Here is a 20126-nt window from a genome sequence, read left to right on the forward strand (position 1 = left end):
GATAACAAGAATAACAACAAAAACAATAATGAAAAGTCCGTATACTACTAAAACCTATTCTCCAGTATGTGGCCAGAGTTCTTAAGCTCTGGTTTATACATTCTCATTTGATGGCCCCCTGATAGACTCAGGAACTTTGTTCTAAAATCCAGAAGAGTAAAGTTTTTATATAAATAAAATTGACTAATTTATTTGGTATAAATTAATTCATACAATAAAATAAGATGTGCACACCTAGAAAATGCAGTCTCCTGCAAAAGAAAAGAAGGATTTCTCCCCTTTCCTCTAATAAGGCCACAAATAGGATTAGTCAAGCTAATCAATCTGTTTTGGTATAAACAAAAAGAGCCAATTGGTAACCACCCCTGCCAGACTCACCTGGTTCTGTTGGAATCACCCCAGAACTTGTGTTCTTGGCAGGTCTAAACTCTGCACTTTGGGTAAGCTCTGAGTATATCACTAATTACATAGTTAGTTGTGAGTGAAACACTGAGGATTTGGGGAAAAAGTCAGGATCAGGGTTGGACCAAGTTTCATCAGTTTCTAACGACTATCTCAGGGTGACCTACTCATTGCTGATCTCAGGTCTGGTTGGATAGCATCACCGCCCCCGTCTTGTGTTTGGCCCTCTCCTGATGGTGGCATGCTGTTTCCCCTTGCCTGTCTGTAATTGGCTGTTCACGAGAAGGAGGATGGATGAGGTGCTGAAAGCCACCACTTGATGGGCACTGCCTGTGTGCCAGGTGCTGAGAGAAGGAGCTTAGCATGAGTCGTCTTTATTACTCTGTTATTTACTCTTACCTCTCCAGTGCACAGTTGTGATGCTAAGTCACAGAGCGTCTGTGACATTGATCGAAAGTCACACAGCTAGGACGTGGCCCAGAGGTGACTTGAACCTAACTCTTTCACATGAGAAAGCATGTGATCTTAATCACCGTGTTGGATTTTAGGAACCATGGACTTGAGGATAGGACAGTCTTGGTTCACCGTCTGCTTCAGCTTCCTGCTCTGCATCCTTGTGCAAATTGCTTAACTTTTCTGTCCTGTGGTTTCCATATCTGTAAAACTAGCATTAACAGACTTGCTGAAGTTTTGTAAGGAATGTTCAAGACATTGTGTGCCAAGTAACTGAGCCAGTACCTGAAGTATTCTCGTTGCTCAGTGAATGTCAGCCTCTGTCTCAAGTCCCATTTCTACCGTGTGGTTACAAGCAGAAACCTACCATCTTCAGATTTTAGACATTTTTTCCCCCTCATGCCAACAGTGAGTTTATAGACGGTCACTAAAGAATATTTCTAAGAGCCCTTTTCTCATGTTATGGTCTATAAAAGGTGAGTGGACGATAACCTCATGTCTGTTTTCCGTTCTGACGGAAGGACTGATCTGTTACAAGTGTTGGTCTTTCCTAGAGACTGTGATGGGAAGTTGCTCAGGACAGGTCGATGTAACAGTGTCATTCAGATCATCTAGTTAAATGATGCCTGCTCTGACTACTCAAGAGAGAGCCCAGAACAGAATACAATGCATCTGCCCCATTCCAGAAACTTTCCTGATTATTCTGAACAAATGGAAAGGTTGGTAAGAGAAAACATGAATCAGTAATATATATTGCCAGGATGGAAGTGAATCTTTCAACCTCCTAGAAACATCTAACGCTTGTAAATTAATAACATGATGTGACTTCATTTGAGCACAAAACAAGGACCAGGAAATTATGTTGTTTATACATTGTCTTTTAAGTGTCTGATCACGGCCACTGAATACTTAGATTCTTCCAAAGGAGTATTATGCAAGGCTCCGGGCAAGCAAACTGCAAACTTGAGAAGTAACGATTTAAAGATCTTAAAATTTGTGAGTATTGTTCTCCTAGACTTTTTATCAGCATGTTCCACGGGTGCATGCTTCTCGTGTTTGATGGGGATACTCAAAGACAGTACCAGCAGAGTGCGGTAATGGTAGCAAAAATAATTCCTCCCGTTTAGAATGAGTAGCTGTTCTTTGGTGACCACCACAACAATTGTCTGATTGGTCACTTTACGCTAGGGGCTGCCAGTTTTACCGTAAACTGAAAATCCTGAATCACAACGATAACTGAGGTTCAACTAGCATTGATCCAAGGCTTTGCTATTTGTTAGGCACCATTAGACACGTGACTTATATTTGCTTCCTTGAATATATACAACCTGTCCTCATGGCGTTTATGCAGATGAGGATACTGGGGCACAGCTGATAAGTGGAAAACCACAGATTTGCATCCAGTGATCTGACTCTGGAACTTACTCCCCCACTGTCTCTTCCTGTCTGTCTCTATCTATACCCTTATTTTAAGAGTGAACTGCCACTGTATTTGTAAATAAGTGATATGATTACTTTGCCCTTACAAGAAGGCAGTAGCTTCTGGATCAGATAGAAAAGCAATGACTTGGAATGGTCCCAAGAAAAAGTGCTTCTATGCACTAGTTATTGTGCTCTACGGATGTTGGTCATCGGGAGGAAAATCTAAACCTCCCTTTTTCAGATGATTCTCTATTTTATTTCTTCTTTTTAAATAATGACAAGGCTTATTTTGCTGTAGAACAATTTCATCAACACAGCCCAATACTCATACTTTGGGTACCTTTTGGAAAAGAAATTGGGAAATAAACGAGTTCCTCGTAAGTGTTCAAAATTTCAGTGGCTTGTGACTGTGGAGACGGATAATTTGCCCTACGCAGCAATATTTGACCACTTAATATATAAGTTTAGGGCTTGAACCCAAGTGAGAGAATAAAGCTTTGGCTCTAGCAATTTGAGATTTTGCATGTAAAGGTGGAACTGTAAGAAGGAATTAGGACTAGGTGGGCTAGCAGCAAAGATGACCCCACACATGCCAGGCCACCTGATCACTTCTAGGGATGCAGAGAGAAATCAGTCTCTGTCCTGAAGGTGCTTGCAGTCCAGTTGAGGTGCAGGAACACCACCAGCCTTGCAAGGAAAAGAATCACAGTGTTCATTATGGTGCTGTATTGAGGTTTTCCCCTGGGATCTCCACCATCACATGATTCAGGGTGGAAGGAACAAGTCCCAATCAAAATGCCTGATCTTTCCTTTTCTCTTTCTAACAGTAACTGAAAAGAGGAAATAAGAGTGCAGTCCCTTATTAGAAACTGTGTATGTGCGTGTGTGTGACGAGTCATATCGTTCTGGCACCCCAATGCTATATATGCTCTTGCCTAACATCTCCCACATTTTCTTTAAAATTCTCTAGGATCGTTTTTCCATATAATACATTCACATTTTTAGGGATGGAAACATCTCATCTTTGGTTTTCTTGAGTTTTTTTTAGATTTATTCCAAGTAGAGCAAAATCAAGTCAGTACCCTTAGAAGATGACTTCCGCTCACAGTTCACCGTGATGGGAGGTCTCATTTACACAGCACATTTCCTCCCATTGTAAAAGGTGTTTGCATGACATTTGTTTCCTTTTGATTTAATACTTTTTTTCCTTGTGAGATTTCTAGAGAGGACCATCTTTCATTAAGGTACCAAATGATGACTTTTTTTTCACAATCTTGCAAATAAATCCCAGGAGACTGAGAGATAACATAAACAAGCACAGATGTCTCTGATAATATTTAAGAACACTGAAGACCTTTGAGATTTTTGGCTCAGGTGAAAAATCAGAAGAAAGGGGTAAGTAACCAAACTGAAAAAGCTGGAAAAAGCCAATATACACCGTGACTGAAATATTCATGTACCAGAAAGCCTATTGTGAGAAAAAAAAAAACGCTCTGGGTCAAGTGTGGAGAAAGTGAGATTTTTCTATAGGTGACTGGAGTTCTGCATATCTAAGCCCTCAAGCTCCCAAATCCATACTTGAACGGTAGGTAGTTGTCAGATTTCACCTTAACATACCTAACATAAAAAGCTGGGAAGATTTTTTGATATTCATGCTCCATCATGATTCGTCAGTGTTAATTTTAGTGTTTCCTAGAGGATTACACAGCGGAGTGCTCTTGCTATAGAAGTGACTATTAGCCTGAGGTACTAAATATTTTCTGTCAGACAGTTATAGCTTTGTGGGAACATGATAAGATCTGTCCAACAATTAACTCCATGCGCAGATTTTACAAGATAATACCTGGATTCTACTGCATGTATTTAATGTATTGTCAATATTAAAAATATACATATATATGTATGTATATATACATGTATATATGTACATATATTTACAATACTTATAATACATATATGTGTTCCCATATATGTTTCACGTGAAATATGCAAAACATTTTCAACCACATGTGTGGATCAAAGGCTTTTGTCTATTTCTAAAACCAGTCAAAACCTCAAATCCATAAACTTCTTGGATCAGAATTATTTATTTGATCAATAACCTTAAAACTCTCACAGTATTCTACATGCCTGGAGCCAGTTGTATAATTAGACCTCAATAAGGTTACCTTTATAACTTTCTAGAAAAATATTGTTTCTTTGTTAGGACAGTTGGAATGATAAAACTCAAGCAGCAGAGAATCTTAAACTGTCACAAAGCTTCGTCACAGTTTATTTGCCCTTCATTGTGCCCCCATTAACATCCCACACTTAATGGATCTCAACACTTGTCATGCTCCATTATTGTGACTTTTTCTTCCTTCTCTCTCCAAATCCACACTTTAAGCTCATTAGCCATTACATGCTCCAAGCCCTAGCAGGGTTCCTGACACACACAGAGCTCAATAAATATTTACTGAGTTGAACTGTAGGTGAAAGAGTATGATCATAAGGTCCTTCCGCTACTGCCAGTGACTTTCTTTTGGACTTGGCCTAGGAACTCAAGGTACCTTATGACAGATTTCATTAAAAGGAAGTGACTAAATGACCATGAGCTCCAGCTACACATATAGAAAGCTGGACTGTTTGACTTTTGCTGTAGTTTTAGATTTCTTGTGTGGTTCTTGTCATCCATTCATCCATTTTAAAGAATGGTGTTTACATTACTTTGCCTGTCACAAAGATTTGTTGATGAGTGTGTGAATACCTTCTTAAAGTCTTTATGATGCACCCTTTCTTAAATCTGTGCCCCATTCTGGTGTATTTAAGTATCAGCTTAGTTCAGGCTGCTGTAAGAGAATACCATGGACTAGGTGGCTTAAAAAACCCCAACATTTATTTCTCACAGTTTTGGAGGCTAAGTTCAGGATCGAGGTGCTGGCAGATTTGGTGTGTGGCCGGGGCTTGCTCCCTAGTTCATAGATGGCCATCTTCTCACTGTGTCACCACATGGTGGATGGGACAAGGGACCTTTCTGGGTCTCTTTCTTAAAGGCACTAATCCCATTCATCAGGGCTCTGCTTTCATGACCTAATTACTCTCAAAGGCCCAGACTCCTCAAACCATTACTTTGGGGGTTAGGATTTCAGCATATGGGGGGAGGGGGATAAAAACATTCCATCTGTTGAAAATATTCAGGTATGGATTCACTTTCTCAGATATCCTTGCAACAAAGGCTCCGATATGATCCACTCTGCCTCCTACTTCTGATTCTTTTCAATCTCCCACTCAATCCCAGTGAAAGGATAACCCATCCTCATAGAGCAACTGAATATACATTGGACATCTATGGATATAAGGGCCCCGGAACTACTATAGTGTAAAGATCAGTGAGGGAGAAGAGGTGGGATTTACGGATAAGGCTGAAAATGATACCAATACGTGGTGGCCAAACCCAAGCTTGCTGAGAAGTGTATCATGAGTAGCTGTGGGTATACCTGGTTGGGAAGGTGAGGTGTAGCAGCCCATCTGCAGATGTCTTGGCAGGCATTTCTGCAGTACAATTTTATATTTACTACATTTTGCCCAAAATATGAAGTTCTTTATCCTGACTAAAGAAGTAATAAGCCATAAAGAACAAAATACATACATTGTACAGACTAAGAAATTATTTAAAATGTGCTGAATACTATATATACTAAATTTGTAAGTTGTCAAAACACATATTTGAAAAATGAAACCCGGGCTTCCCTGATGGCGCAGTGGTTGAGAGTCTGCCTGCCGACGCGGGGCACACGGGTTCGTGCCCCGATCCGGGAAGATCCCACATGCCGCGGAGCGGCTGGGCCCGTGAGCCATGGCCGCTGGGCCTGCGCGTCCAGAGCCTGTGCTCCGCAACGGGAGAGGCCACAGCAGTGAGAGGCCCGCGTACCGCAAAATAATGAAACCCTTACTCTGAAAGACAAAATGACTGTTAAGACACATATTGAGAATTAATCAAATTACCGTTACCTGTGGTTTAATACGATTAGCTCTTCAAACTGTATAAAATAATTTGGTAAAACTACATATTTCACCAAGACGGCTTTTGCAGAAAAGGGTGGTAAAATGCTTTGAAAACTGTGACTGACTTACCTGTACAGTAATCATCTAAGTTTTATTCTACTTTGAAAATAGTTGTGAGCAAAAGATATTTCAGTGCTAACATTTTCTATTACTGAAGATGGTAAAAGAACATTTTTCTGCATCTAGCACATGTTATTTAGCAAACAGCTGTCAGGGTAGACACCTGCCATTAGATACAAATTACTTTTCAAAAATAATAGTTAGCTTTTAAGTCTAAGGTAAATCAAAGAGTGAAAGCAACTAATAAGCTCTTAGCAAGGACTTTATCATGGGGAGGGGCATCTGTTTAACCTTGAATATCAGCAGTAGGAATAACTCGCTAGCTATAAAAAAGCATCTCTGGGAATTTTTGAAAGGGTTCCATTTTCCCTATGAGAAACATGGAAATTATGCACCCTTGCTCAAAGTGAAATTGGTAAATTGGAATCACTACAATCAGAAACATCTCTTCTTTGGTTTTCTTGGTTGTTTTTTTTTTTTCACATCTTTATTGGAGTATAAATGCTTTACAATGGTGTGTTAGTTTCTGCTGTACAACAAAGTGAATCAGCCACATGTATACATATATCTCCATATCCCCTCCCTCTTGAGCCTCCCTCCCACCCTCCCTATCCCACCCTTCTAGATGGTCACAAAACGCCGAGCTGATCTCCCTGTGCTATGCGGCTGCTTCCCACTAGCTGTCTGTTTTACATTTGGTAGTGTATATACATCAATGCTGGTCTCTCACTTCCTCCCAGCTTCCCCTTCCCCCTGTGCCCTCAAGTCCGTTCTCTACGTCTGCGTCTTTATTCCTGCCCTGCCACTAGGTTCATCAGTACCACTTGAATATGTCAGTGGTGAATGCACAATTCACACAGATGATTTGCCCATCGTGTGTTCTTTTCATCTCTTTCTTCCTCCTTCTCTATTCAAATTCACTTTTATTTATCATCACAGGAATGTTTGCCAAGAATTTTTAAACACATTCTTCTGTTCTTCCTTTTCCTTACTTAGATGAGGATGACCAGTGACTTAGGGAAGTTGGCGTATTTAAACAGTGGCAATCAGTCACCATGCCCGAATGTCCCTTACGTGCTCTTCTTAAGGAAGTGGGATGCCTCATTGTTCTGGAATATACTACCCTAGGGATTGTCTTTCTGACTCCCTCACTGCTCAGTCTAGTGGAGGCCTCTCAGTAATTTGGTCATCATCCTCGGAGACGATTGCTTCCTGGACCTGCCTTTGTCTTTAAAAGAACAATATCAATGCCTTTGCCTCACCGATAAAATCTTTCTCAGCCACTTAGGTCTTGTCTGCTGGGCCTTTGATCTAGTCGTCAACTCCTGTAGATCAGTTCGCAGTCCTGCCTCACTGCCCGTGAGTTTGGGGGTCTCCATTTCACTGAGTTCTATTTTCTGTATATTCCGTGTCCTTGCAGAATGGATCGTGTCCTGGACCTGATCCTGTCCCCTCATGTCCTGTCCTTGTCTTGGCCTATTGCCTGTTCTAATCTACCAATTTTGCATCTATTTCTCCCCCTTCTCATCACCTGTGATCTGCTACTGCTTATCCTGTAGTGTAATACATAATCAGCTGGGATGGAGCTGCCATGGATACAGTTGTTTTTATGGTGTTGTAAGGGTATAGTTGAAGTAAAAGGTATTATTAAATCAGAAGTTATAACTCTGACCCGTAAGAGTACACCTTGATTTTGACAACATCATGATTGAAGAAGCACCCCAATTTCAGGAGAGTTACAAGTGAAGTATAGAAAGCTTAGATCTGAAGTATTGTGGTAATGCGGGACCTTTTACTTTTAAAAGGAGAGCTATAGATAATCCAGAAATATGGAAAAATCAAGACTTGGAAGGGGAGACAAGATTTGGAACCTGGCTAGCCAAGAATAATTTTGATTAAATTATCTAATAATTGATAATATGTTCATTAATTTTTCAGGATGGATAGAAGCAAAATTTAGCTTGTTTTCAACTTTTTGGATTACGCCAACTATACTTTTCTTTAATAACAGGGTGGCGGTTCAGACATTTGTTCACAAACTGATTTCTATCCGGGGCTGTTTCTCCTCAAAAGGAACTTTTGTGACGAGAAAGAAAATGGATCCAAGAAAGAGAATATTTTAGATAATAATGAAACATACCTATGATATAGTCCCACAGACTAATCTAGCGTTGCTTTATGTATCTGAGACATACTATGCTAGCCTAAAATTAATATTCTTTTTTACTTATAATATTTCCTTTCTTTCTGGCCCCATCCCAATCCTTGCATACATGCTTCACTCTCCAGGCTTTTCACAGAGCATACATGGAGCAAAGATTGCCCATTGTGGGCAAAAATAATTTGAGATTAAAAAAAAAACTATTTGGCTAACAGATTTTGAAAGCTTGTATCCAAATGACTAAAGATAAGAAGGTTATAACGTCTCCTTAATCCATTCTGAGCTGAAATCTCATACTGAGCCTGGGCTGTATAGACATTGCCAGCGCAAGCTACACGTCTGTTTATTTTCTGCCTTTTGAACACTGGCTCTCATTTATCTCTGAATGCCCTGTTGGGCTACGTTCAGCACGCTAACGTGACAGCTTTGAGTTAGCCTTTTAAGGGGCACTTTCTGAAGTGGCTTTCGCATCACTTCGTACCATATTAGAGACGGGTTGGCAGTGAAAATATTTACAGTGAGGGAGTTCTCTCTTTGTTCACATTTTCTGTTTTTTGTAGTTGCTGTCCTCTCTGTGACTGCTTCCTTCTCAGGGCAGTGAAACAGCTAATGACAGCATGCCCTCTGTATCTATTTTGAGGGTGAGAGAGGTTTGCCTTGCTTTTGTGGATGGAAATGGGGTTTATCCATGACACTTGACAACTGAATTGTCACCTTCCCCTCAGATGGTTTCCTAATTATAATTTGTTCTGTGCAGGGTCAGGAAACAGAAGAATAGAAAAACATAATCTCTTTGCTGCAAAGCAAATAGGATCAGGACAGCCTGGGAGCCAAGGAAAGTCAGACTGGAAATAGCTCCAAGTTGCTGGCTGGCTGGGAAGATGTGCTATTTGGGAAGGTTACTCAGGTGGTTCAAATTGAGTCTAACCTTAAGTGAACTTGACTAATGACGGGCTCAGTGGTTTCTATCTCAAAATAGGCTGGCCCTCAGGTACCTTGTTAAGATTTGAAATTACCATTTTGAAAGTACCATCTATTATTGCAACTTAGCACTCAAACTCCCATTTTTAAGTAGTCAGTGGAGGTCACATTTGCAACACTCAGAGAGCATTGAATTGAAAATTTCCCTGGATGTTTTAATTGCCTTGCTGTAGACAGCATAGGTTATTTTAAATGGCTGTGAGAAACCACTAGTCACATGTGAAGCATGATGGTTTATTGACTTTGAAGGGGGCATCGTTTGGTAGTTGAAAGAATGATCAGGCTTGCAAATGCCTGAGCATCTTGTTTGCCAGTATTTTGTTTCATATATAACCTTTCACTGTTTCCAGGACTATGTGAGGTTTGGAGGGGAACTGAATTAATTACTGTTTACATCATGGGGAACTTGAAAGGCTCCTTAATCCACCAAGTGTTAAACAACCCAAGATAAAAGTTATTGACTTCTTAAGAAACTGTTTGGGTTACTCCCCTCCTTCTCTGTCTCTTTTTCTCCCACTTCCAATTCTCTTTTTCTCAGTCTTTGTTTCTTTATCCATTGTTAAGCTCTTCATTTTCCACTTTCTCTCTCTCTCCCTTCTCAGACTTCCTTCCATTGTTTTTCTCATAGCCAGAGAACTTGTAGTTTGTTAAAAAAAATGCTTTTGGACACCTTGTCTCTGAGATATTGGGAGCACGATGCACAAAGCCCTCTTTTAACAGGTTGAGTGAACCTCAGTTGTCTAAACCTTCTGCTTCAGAGGAGTTATGCAAAGGTAGGCAGTGGTCAGAAGCTGCAAACTCCTCCAAATTGGCATGATGCTTGTCTTAAAAGAGTTCATCACTTCACTGAAAAGTGATACCCCTTATTTTCCAACAGTCTGAAGGAGATATTTGGAGAGATACTCTTCTTTTTGTATTTTGAGACAGCAGCCATCTTTACTATATTTTTTACAATGTCACAGCTCTCTCTCCCCTGATGAGAGATCACATCTCTTTGTGTCCCTAACATCTTCCACAGGATGGCTCCAGTGAAGTGTTCAGTGAACAGAAGTGATCAGAGAGAGGATCAAACCTGTCACTGTGGCTAGATTCACCATCACTATAAAGAAAATGGATTAGAGCATCCAAATCTAACAACAATGCTGTATTATCTCATACAAATTAGAGTTAATGATTCAGCATTCATAATGTCACCAATAACTGTTAAATTCAAGGTGGTTACCTCCTACTTCATTATTAGCATTCTTTTTTAAAAATTTTTTGTTTTATGTTGGAGTATGTTGATTTATTTTATATTGGAGTATGTTGTGTTAGTTTCAGGTATATACCAAAGTGATTGTTATATATGTATCCATTCTTTCTCAGATTCTTTTCCCATGTAGGTTATTACAGAATATTGAGTAGCGTTTCCTGTGCTATACAGTAGGTCCTTGTTGATTATCTGTTTTATATAGAGTAGTGTGTATATGTTAATCCAAAACTCCTAGTTTACCTCCCCACCTTCTGCTTTTGGTAGCCGTAAGTTTGTTTTCTATATCTGTGAGTGTGCTTCTGTTTTGTAAATAAGTTCACTTGTATCATTTTTTTTTGATTCCATGTATAAATGATATCATATGATATTTGTCTTGGTCTGACTTACGTCACTTAGTCCATCCATGTTACTGCAAATGGCATTATTTCATTCTTTTTTATGGCTGAGTAATGTTCCATTGTATGTATATACCACCTCTTCTTTATCCATTCATCTGTTGTTGGACATTTAGGTTGCTTCCATGTCTTGGCTATTGTAAACAGTGCTGCAGTGAACATTGGGGTGCATGTATATTTTTGAATTATGGTTTTCTCCAGATATATCCCCAGGAGTGGGATTGCTGGATCATATGGTAGCTCTAATTTTAGTTTTTTAAGGAACGTCCATTCTGTTCTCTATAGTGGCTGTACCAATTTACATTCCCACCCACAGTGCAAGAGGGTTCCCTTTTCTCCACACCCTCTCCAGCATTTATTGTTTGTAGACTTTTCGATGACAGCCATCGTTACCAGTGTGAGGTTATACCTCACTGCAGTTTTGATTTGCATTTCTCTACTACTTAGCAGTACTGAGCATCTTTTCATGTGCTTTTTGGCCATTTATATGTCTTCTTTGGAGAAATGTCTATTTAGATATTCTGCCCATCTTCTGATTAGGTTGTTTGTTTTTTTGATATTGAGCTGCATGAGCTGCTTGTATATTTTGGAGATTAATCCCTGGTCATTCTCATTATTTGTAAGTATTGTCGCATTCTGTGGGTGGTCTTTATATTTTGTTTATGGCTTCCTTCCACTATTAGTATTCTCCAGAAAAGCTTTTACTTAAAATATTCTTTAGAGTGTAAGGAGGTTTTTAGGTTTATTTTCTTATACTTACTAGGAAGACATATCCTTTAAGTTATATATATGTAGCATTTGTCATTAATGATATACATAGTAAATAATAGTAAACGATATGAAAAGGTACAGTATAAAATAATAAATAATAATAAAATAGTAAATAGTAAGGTAGTAAATATTATACTATACACACAAACATACACACACACACATAGGATATGTACAAATATTTTATTTCAAAACCTAAGAGAAACTAGCTTGGAATTTTCTCACATTTGTTTTACTTCCAATATTGTTTGTCAAACCACAATGGCCAGTTTTCAAATTTGGAAAGTTTTACGTGAATTCTATGTCAGAAACAGAGATGTCAGTGTTCCTTAATATGATTATTGATTTTACTGTGGCAATAGATTAAGATCAGAATGAAGAGTGAATTCTTTTGTCCGAGGTACAATAGAGGCAGCCTGGATAAATAGGATTCTTTTAAGTAGAAAGCACACACAATATAATGTTAGAGAGATAAAGGTGAAAGGTGGCTACAGGAAGACTAGAAAAAGTTCAAAATTAATGTACGGGGTCCTTTGCTTGACAAATCTGGCAGATATAAAAGAAAGAGACAAATATTGGAATATTTGTCGATATTCAGAAACAGAAAAAATTTTCTACCTGCCGTCATACTTCTTCAGCTTTCAAAACATTACTTAGTTATTGATCTGCTTGAGACCATTTAAGAGTTGTGACTTTGTAAAGAGTATATCCGTTCCCTGTAAGAAATAAAATGTGTCTTCATACCTTTGCTCGACACTGTAGCAGGGAAATTATCTTTTGTTTCTATTTTATTTTCTATGCATGAATATAAACATGACTTAAGTCTGACTGCTGGAAACCAGGCACCAACACCCACAGCTCATCGCTGCAGGATGCATGGGCTGATCATGACGATAAACAAATCTAATGGATCCTTCATTTGGGATGATAGCTTTAGGTGTTTTCTTGGCATTAGTAGTGGCGAAATCAAGAACTGTAAATTCTTAATTGCTCAAAGTGAAGAAGGTTAAGGGAGCTATCTTTCCAATCCATGGAGGAATATTATGGCTGAAAACAACAAGGAACTTGACTAAATTATCGCAGAGTTGTCTGTAAGTTGAAGTCGGGAGAACAGTTAAAAGAAAAAAAAAAAAATATATATATATATATATATATAATTGTCCATATTAAACCATTTTTTAAAAAGAGTCTTGGGTGGCAGAAGGCTGAACACTTCTAGTGAACTTTCATGTATGTTCATAGCAGAAAAATTATAGAGGTCATGCCATTAGAAGCACACCAATTTAGTGCCTGGAATGTTTTCACAGAATTAGGAGTACAGTGTAGGGGTTGTTTATAAGCTAATCCCAATAGAAGTGTACTTCCAACGTTATCACCTGTACTCAACTGTGGTGGATATGCTATTAGGGAATTATTGAATATTGATGGTTTTCTTTGCCTTGTAAACAGTTGGCTTAAATTGTCACCTGTATCTACTTCTCAGGTCCCTGGCCTACAGACACACGTGGCCGACTCTCATCCATCCTTCAAGACGGCCACTCTCTCTCTATTCCTTCTATTTCCTTAGTGATACAACTCAGTTTTTTGGGGTGACAGTGTACACAACTAAAAGACTACATTTTTCAAAAGTATTTTCTGGCAATGAGGTTTACCATGAGACTATTTTGGACAATGGTATATAGATGGCAGTGTTGTATGCAACACTGGGAAGATGCCGTAGAAGGACTTCACCCAGTTGGAAACGGTGCCCCTGTGTCTTTTACCGTTATCTCCCATCTTGCTGTCTGGAGTGAGTCCATGATCGCTGGAACTTTGGCAGTATCCAGGACCCTATGTGGCATTGAGGGTGGAATTGACTTGACAGAGTGGTGTAGCAGAGAAATACAAAGAGTGTGGGTCCCTGGTAATCATGGGACTGCCATGCCAGCTCTGGGCAGTTTACCTATCAACTTATGTGAGAGGGAAATAAACATACTTTTGAGCAACTGTTATTTTGACTTTTCTATTTTTGCAACCAAATCATTTCTGAATTCTTACTGATTAAAAATCGAAATGTCTTACTAATTCTAAAATCTAATACAGAGACGGACTAAAAATTTAGAACAATATAGATTTTTGGAAACATCACTGTAGGACTTAGTCAAAACATGTGATTTTAGTCCTTTCCCAGTGACTCTATGGCAATGAGAGTTTTGGGTAAATTACTTTCCCTCTCTGAGTGTTATTTCCTTCTCTAAAAGTAGAGATCTGAATCCTTTAGCACTAACATCCTGTCCTGGAGCATTTGAGAAACATTGTCCTTGCAACCTTGCTTCTAAAGGAAAGATCAGTAAGAGGACAAAAGGCCCAAGTCCAGCCAAGACCTGCCTCTAATGGGAATCCATGCATCCTGGAGGGGATTAGCAGTTCCATCTCAAATGCTTTCCAGAAGCAACTGTGTTAACAGTTAACAGTACTAGTAGTACATCATTCATGACATTCTCTCTCCTCCTCAGTCTCCACAGGAAGCAGTCAACCTAAAGTGTAATTACAGGTAAAAAATAGGCAATCATGGTCATTAGAAGACGATATGGTAGCAGAAGTTGTAGTATACAAGGAAGGAATCTTAAAAATGGTAAATTCTAAAACCATCAGTATTTCCAACCGTACGCAGTGAAGAGAACCTACCAGGCTACTGCAATCTGAAAAATACCTTGAAATTTTTACAGGAGGTATTTTCTCACACACATACTTAACCAAGAAACAGTCTCTTGATTTCAGGTCCTAAAAGCTGCAGCTAAAACAGAGATGGGTAAAATAATTTTATTTCTAGAGGAAGGTGTTTGGGCCAATGAATGACAGGACTGCAGAAACCAGTACGAGCCCCACTGGCATGCTGCTTGCAGTTCTGTTTACTGTAAATTCAAATATTTCATAACAATTATATCAAGGCCTCTTAATCCTCAGTGAACTTCACCAGTATTTTGGACCTCTGGCTAAGACTTAACCCTCCCAAAGCTTTAGTATTTGTTTTTCCTTTTCACTTCTTCTATGTCCATCCAGGAACTAGGAAGATGGACTGAGAGGAAATAGACAAAGGCTCAGCTTTGCTTCTTCCGCTATTGCCTGTGATCTGCAGACAGAGGAGAGTCTTATTAACAAAGTCGGCAGATTCCTTATCACCCCTGACAGCAGGGAATAGCCTGCCTCATATACCAGGTGAAACCATGTAAACCTTTTGTCCCAGAGACCTTGTTGAAGAATCAATGACATTTTCCCTAATTGCCTCCTTGTTGAGTGATGGTAGTATTTGAGTGAAGGAGCCTCTTAATTATTACCCTGGAGGTATTTGGGACTTAGTAACTCCTGGGGTTTCTGTTTATGTATCACCTAACTATTCTTCCAAGAGTGCCATCACTGACATAGAAAGATGTTGTATAGTTTATTAGTCTGTAAGAATAAGTATTGTAATAAGAGAAGAAACAAGATCAATTTAAATAAGCATTAATTTTATTTCATCACCTCATTTTATTCTTTGCTATAAATTCCGTGGAATTATGGATCCTACCCTCAAGCCATACAAGTTTCTCTACTTTCTTCAAAAGAACCCCACTTCTTCATTACTCTCTACATTTGTCTTTACCACCGTCCTTCCCAGCGCAGGCTTCCCTTTGCCTCTTTGCTGGGGAAATCTTCCTCCTATCCTCCAGTTATCTTGCACACCTCTTGGTTGTGTCTTCTCCAAAATTCCAGTTTCTCATAGTTGTTCTCACCTTAATGACCCTTCAGTATTTGATTTAGAGCGGTTCCATCCAGTAAAGTGGTTTCTGGGGAACGAGACTAATCTAATGATTCTGTGGAAGGAAAGGATGGTGGACCACATGTAAATGCCACATATTGTGTTCCCCCGTGTGGTGAGTAACAATGAACGAATGCAGTCAGGGGGTTCTTTACGCATTCTTTAAATACTTCTTGCATGCTTACGAGCATGCCAAACTCAAGTTAATTTAAATTGGTGACTCCGTAGTTGCCACGAGACATTTAGTTGTCAACCAGATAATCATTCACTTATCTGTCTTCTTCCCTGCTAAGAGAACCCAGGTTTTCTTTTTTTCCTGGCAACAAGAAATCCATCTTCAGAAGTTAAATCATAAGTCAATCACGGCAATCACTGTTTAGAGTATGGATGATAATATGACATAATTTCAGCCAATGAGAGATGAGGAAAAGATGGTGAGGAGGGGGACATTTCAGAACAAAGTCTCCTTGATCAAAAATCAAATAGATAAAAGAGAAAGCCTTTGTCTACCAGAGCTCTCCCTTCCTTCTCTTAATGATATCAGGTGAAGTGTGATGCTTGGAGCACCAGGAACCACCTTATGCATCTGAGACAAAGGTTAAGAGAACTTCAGTAAAAAAATCCAGTCCCTTGGCATGGTGGAGTCACTGTACCAATCTGAAAACCAGCTACAATCCAGATTTATTTTGTGATTGTATAATCTAAGTCACTATTAACTGAGTAATAGAACTCACTGTAAGGTTACTTGTAGCCCAAAGTATCCTCTCTTGTGACTTTCAAATACCAGTGCCACTCCAGCATTATGTACATGATGTGATCCAGTAAGATACATAAAAGAAAGGAGAGATATAGTTTCTTTCCTCAAGGAGTCTGGTAGCATACAAAACTGGTAATAATAAAACTGGGATGAAAGCTAAGTAACAAACGGCAAAGAGTGTTGAGGACCAAGAGAGGACTCTTTGCTTAGCTACAGAGAATCACGGGAAATTCCCCAAAGCAGTTTGCATGTGTTAAACCTGCATCTTGAAGAAGTATTAGGGTTTAAATAAGTAAAGATAGGAAGCAGGTATTTCAGGCCTGTCCATAGCACATACCTAAATAAGGCCACGGAGAACTAAATACATTCATTCTGTAAAATTGTCTGATAAATTTATCTGGTCTGATGAATTTGATTATAGATATACTTTGGAATAACTTTGATGTTTTGTGTGTGTGTGTATGTCTGTGCTTTAGAACATTTTGGAGGCTTTAAAACGCAAGTTTACTCTTAACTCAGAATTTACCTTCTACCTTATCTATGGTACCACCGTCAGTCCTTCTTTTATTTAGCTGTTTTGTTTCCTTTGTGATCTGTATCTCTCTGTATATGTGAATATGTATACATATATATATATTTACACATATATGTGTGTGTACGCATATAGTTACGTATTAGGTTGTCAGATCTCTAAAACTGGTTTACCTTATTAATTATTATATCTATAGTTCCTAAATTTTACAGATTAAAAAAAAAAAACCTGGTCATATGCCATTGGTATAGTACTGTGTTATCTGAATTAAATAATAGGGAATTATTTACTGTGCAGAACTCTAATGAATCATCTTTTTGTATGAACATATAGTCACTGAATGCTTGTTTACTTGGAATATAAGCCATACAAAAGCTAAAATAAACAGCCTAGTTTTCTTCCTTTTCATAAGGGAAAAAAATAAATAAGAAATTTTTGTCAAGTAAGCCTCTTTCAGGGAATCAAAGGATCAGCACAGACTTAACTTCACCTCTGGAACATCTGCATCTGTAGTCTTATACAATGAGAATGAATGTTCCCGCAGCTCTGCCAGGCCCTGACAGGGGCTTCTGAATCACTGAGTAAAGATTGCATCTTGTTCGGTAGCATTTCCAAGTGCATTTTATTATGCTCGTGCTTTTTCACGACTGGGATTCACACAGAGTCTAGCACATAGTTTGCTACAGTGTTCAATTAACTCTAACACTCCATGTTCAACCATCCTTAATAATCCAGATTTTGGGGACTATAATGTACTTATAAAGGTGGCAGTGGTTCTCAGAGAGAAAATAAGTTTGAATTTGATTTCATTCTCTCCTGAAACAGACTTCCTTCACTTTAAGAATCTCCTGGCTGTGTCCCTGTAAAGGACTGAGCCTTTTGTCAGCCTTGTCATTGTGCTCTCTACTAAGAGACCGGACGACTAAAGGTGGCTGGGAAGCATGCTGAGCTTTGATAATTGGGACGATTGGCAGGTAGAAATGAAAATAGGTAAGGTAGAGACAGGCCACAAGACATTAAAAAGATCTCCTTTTATTTTCATTTTGTGACCATGTTGTTATGAGTGTGGTTGTCCTTTTACCCTGGCGGACCTCATGCCCAGTGGTTCTCAACCACGGCAATTTTGAACAGCCTGCCCACTCCCAACCCACCACTCGCACGTACACCTCACGCACACACACCACACACACACCTCGCACACACACACACCACACACACACACCACTCACACACCCCGCACAACACACACCACACACATACCACACTGCACACACACACCCCGCACACCACATACCACACACACACCACACTGCACACACACCACACTGCACACACACCACAGACACTACACACACAGGGATATTTTGCATTGTCTGCAGTCATTTGTGACGATGACAGCTGCAGGGTATACCACTGGCATCTAGTGACAGAGGTCAGGGATGCTTCTAAACATTCTACACTTCCCACTGTACAAAGAATTATCTGACCCCAGATGTCAATAGTACTAAGGTCAAGAGATGCTACTCTACAGAGATTTGACATTTGTACTGCTAGCAAAACACCTTAAAGGTCACCCTTGAGTGTTTGAAAAACCAAACCTCCTGGTGTGAGAATCTGGCCCTCAGAGCCTGAAAGAGAACTACGATCATTTCTAATATACTGAGAAATGTTAAAACACTTACTTTGGTTACTTTTTGTTTCTTAATATATAGTTTATAGGGATATTGGACAGAGATAATTCAGAGACATGTAAGATGGGGAAGGACCCTGATAGGTCATAAAAATCATGTCTGCCCTTCTGTCTGTTTGCCTGGTAAAGTGTGCACTGGTGATTTCTGTGGTACCATATTGGCAGGGAAATTTCCCTTTGTCCGTTGTCTTTTTGTGCTATGGAGATACGGGTAGAGGTATTTCCCCAATCTACAGAAGGCCACGGAAAGCCTGTTTACGTACTACACACGCATGCAACCTTTCTCACACTTGTAGCCAAGATGCCTATCTCAGCAATTAACACTGGACAGAAGAGCCCTGTACGTGACTATGGTGCATACAGTTTTCATTTTGTAAATATTGCATGGTCCTCTGTGGTATAGCTTGGGCTCATATGAGTCGCCTCATTTTATGGCTAGAGAAATAATCCTGGAGAGTGTGTCCCACTAGATGGCCGCTACATGTGTTGCTATTTCGGCGGCTATAAACCACCCAAAACTTATAGCTTTCTCCTGATCTTCCATGTTTCATAGGAAATAGGGAGAGACAAGTTTTATCTCCAGCGCTGTTTCTAACGTTTGCCAAGTGTGAGATGTGAAGGATACTATGTTTTCCTCCCTACCCCCGGTAAAATCATCATCTTCATCGTCATCCTCATCAGTAACCACAGCCTTATATTATTTCCTCTCAGGCATTTCAGTAAGAAGATTGTTTCTTTTGTCTATAAATTCTGACCTCGCCTTGATACTGCATCTCACTTGTTCACCTGGGTCTCGGTCAGGTCATGTGATTTCCCTTGAGTCAGCCATGTAGCTTAAAGGAACACTGTGTTCTGATAGGCTCGTTTGTGTCACACACAGCATCTGGATCCTGTAGTACCACCATCTCCACATAAACTACAGGAACAGAGTGATGTGGAAGGCAAAACTGTCAGTATTCATGACAATAATCTCTGTATCGACTATAGGGTGCTGCAAAGTCTCATGAGGTTATATATGTAAAGTATTTCACCTCCAAAAGCCTGGTATATAGAGAGATTTAATAAAGCAATAATAATAAAAATAATAGATAACATTCTTTAAAATATGTATTAGACAAATTTGACTTGCAATCCACACATAAAATTACTTGGTTCTAAGAAAATGGTTACTACCACTTACAGAATGTTAATGTATTTGGTGTCATACAATCAAAGAAATGAAAGGCAGAGGAAAAAGAGTTGCAATACTTGATGATAACCTTTGTTGTGAGGAATTTAAGGTTGAGTGAAATTCCAGACTTTAAACAGATTCAAAATTATTAGTCATTCCTCAGTACTTTGAAGTAAATACTATCAAAAATCAGAACTGACACCCAGCCGTCCTAATACGAGCAGAGATGTTATCTAGAGAAGAGATACATGTAAATC

General features: G+C 39.2%; 1 protein-coding gene across 2 annotated transcripts in view; it reads left to right on the forward strand.

Annotated features, from left to right (window-relative positions):
- Window positions 1-20126, forward strand: part of GRM7 (glutamate metabotropic receptor 7) — a gene marked incomplete at both ends in the record, with an annotated part of 839503 nt that overhangs the window by 249757 nt on the left and 569620 nt on the right. The window lies entirely within an intron of this gene.

This window comes from Grampus griseus (assembly GCF_964374135.1).
Source record: "Grampus griseus genome assembly, chromosome: 10".
In the NCBI taxonomy this organism is placed as follows: domain Eukaryota; kingdom Metazoa; phylum Chordata; class Mammalia; order Artiodactyla; family Delphinidae; genus Grampus; species Grampus griseus.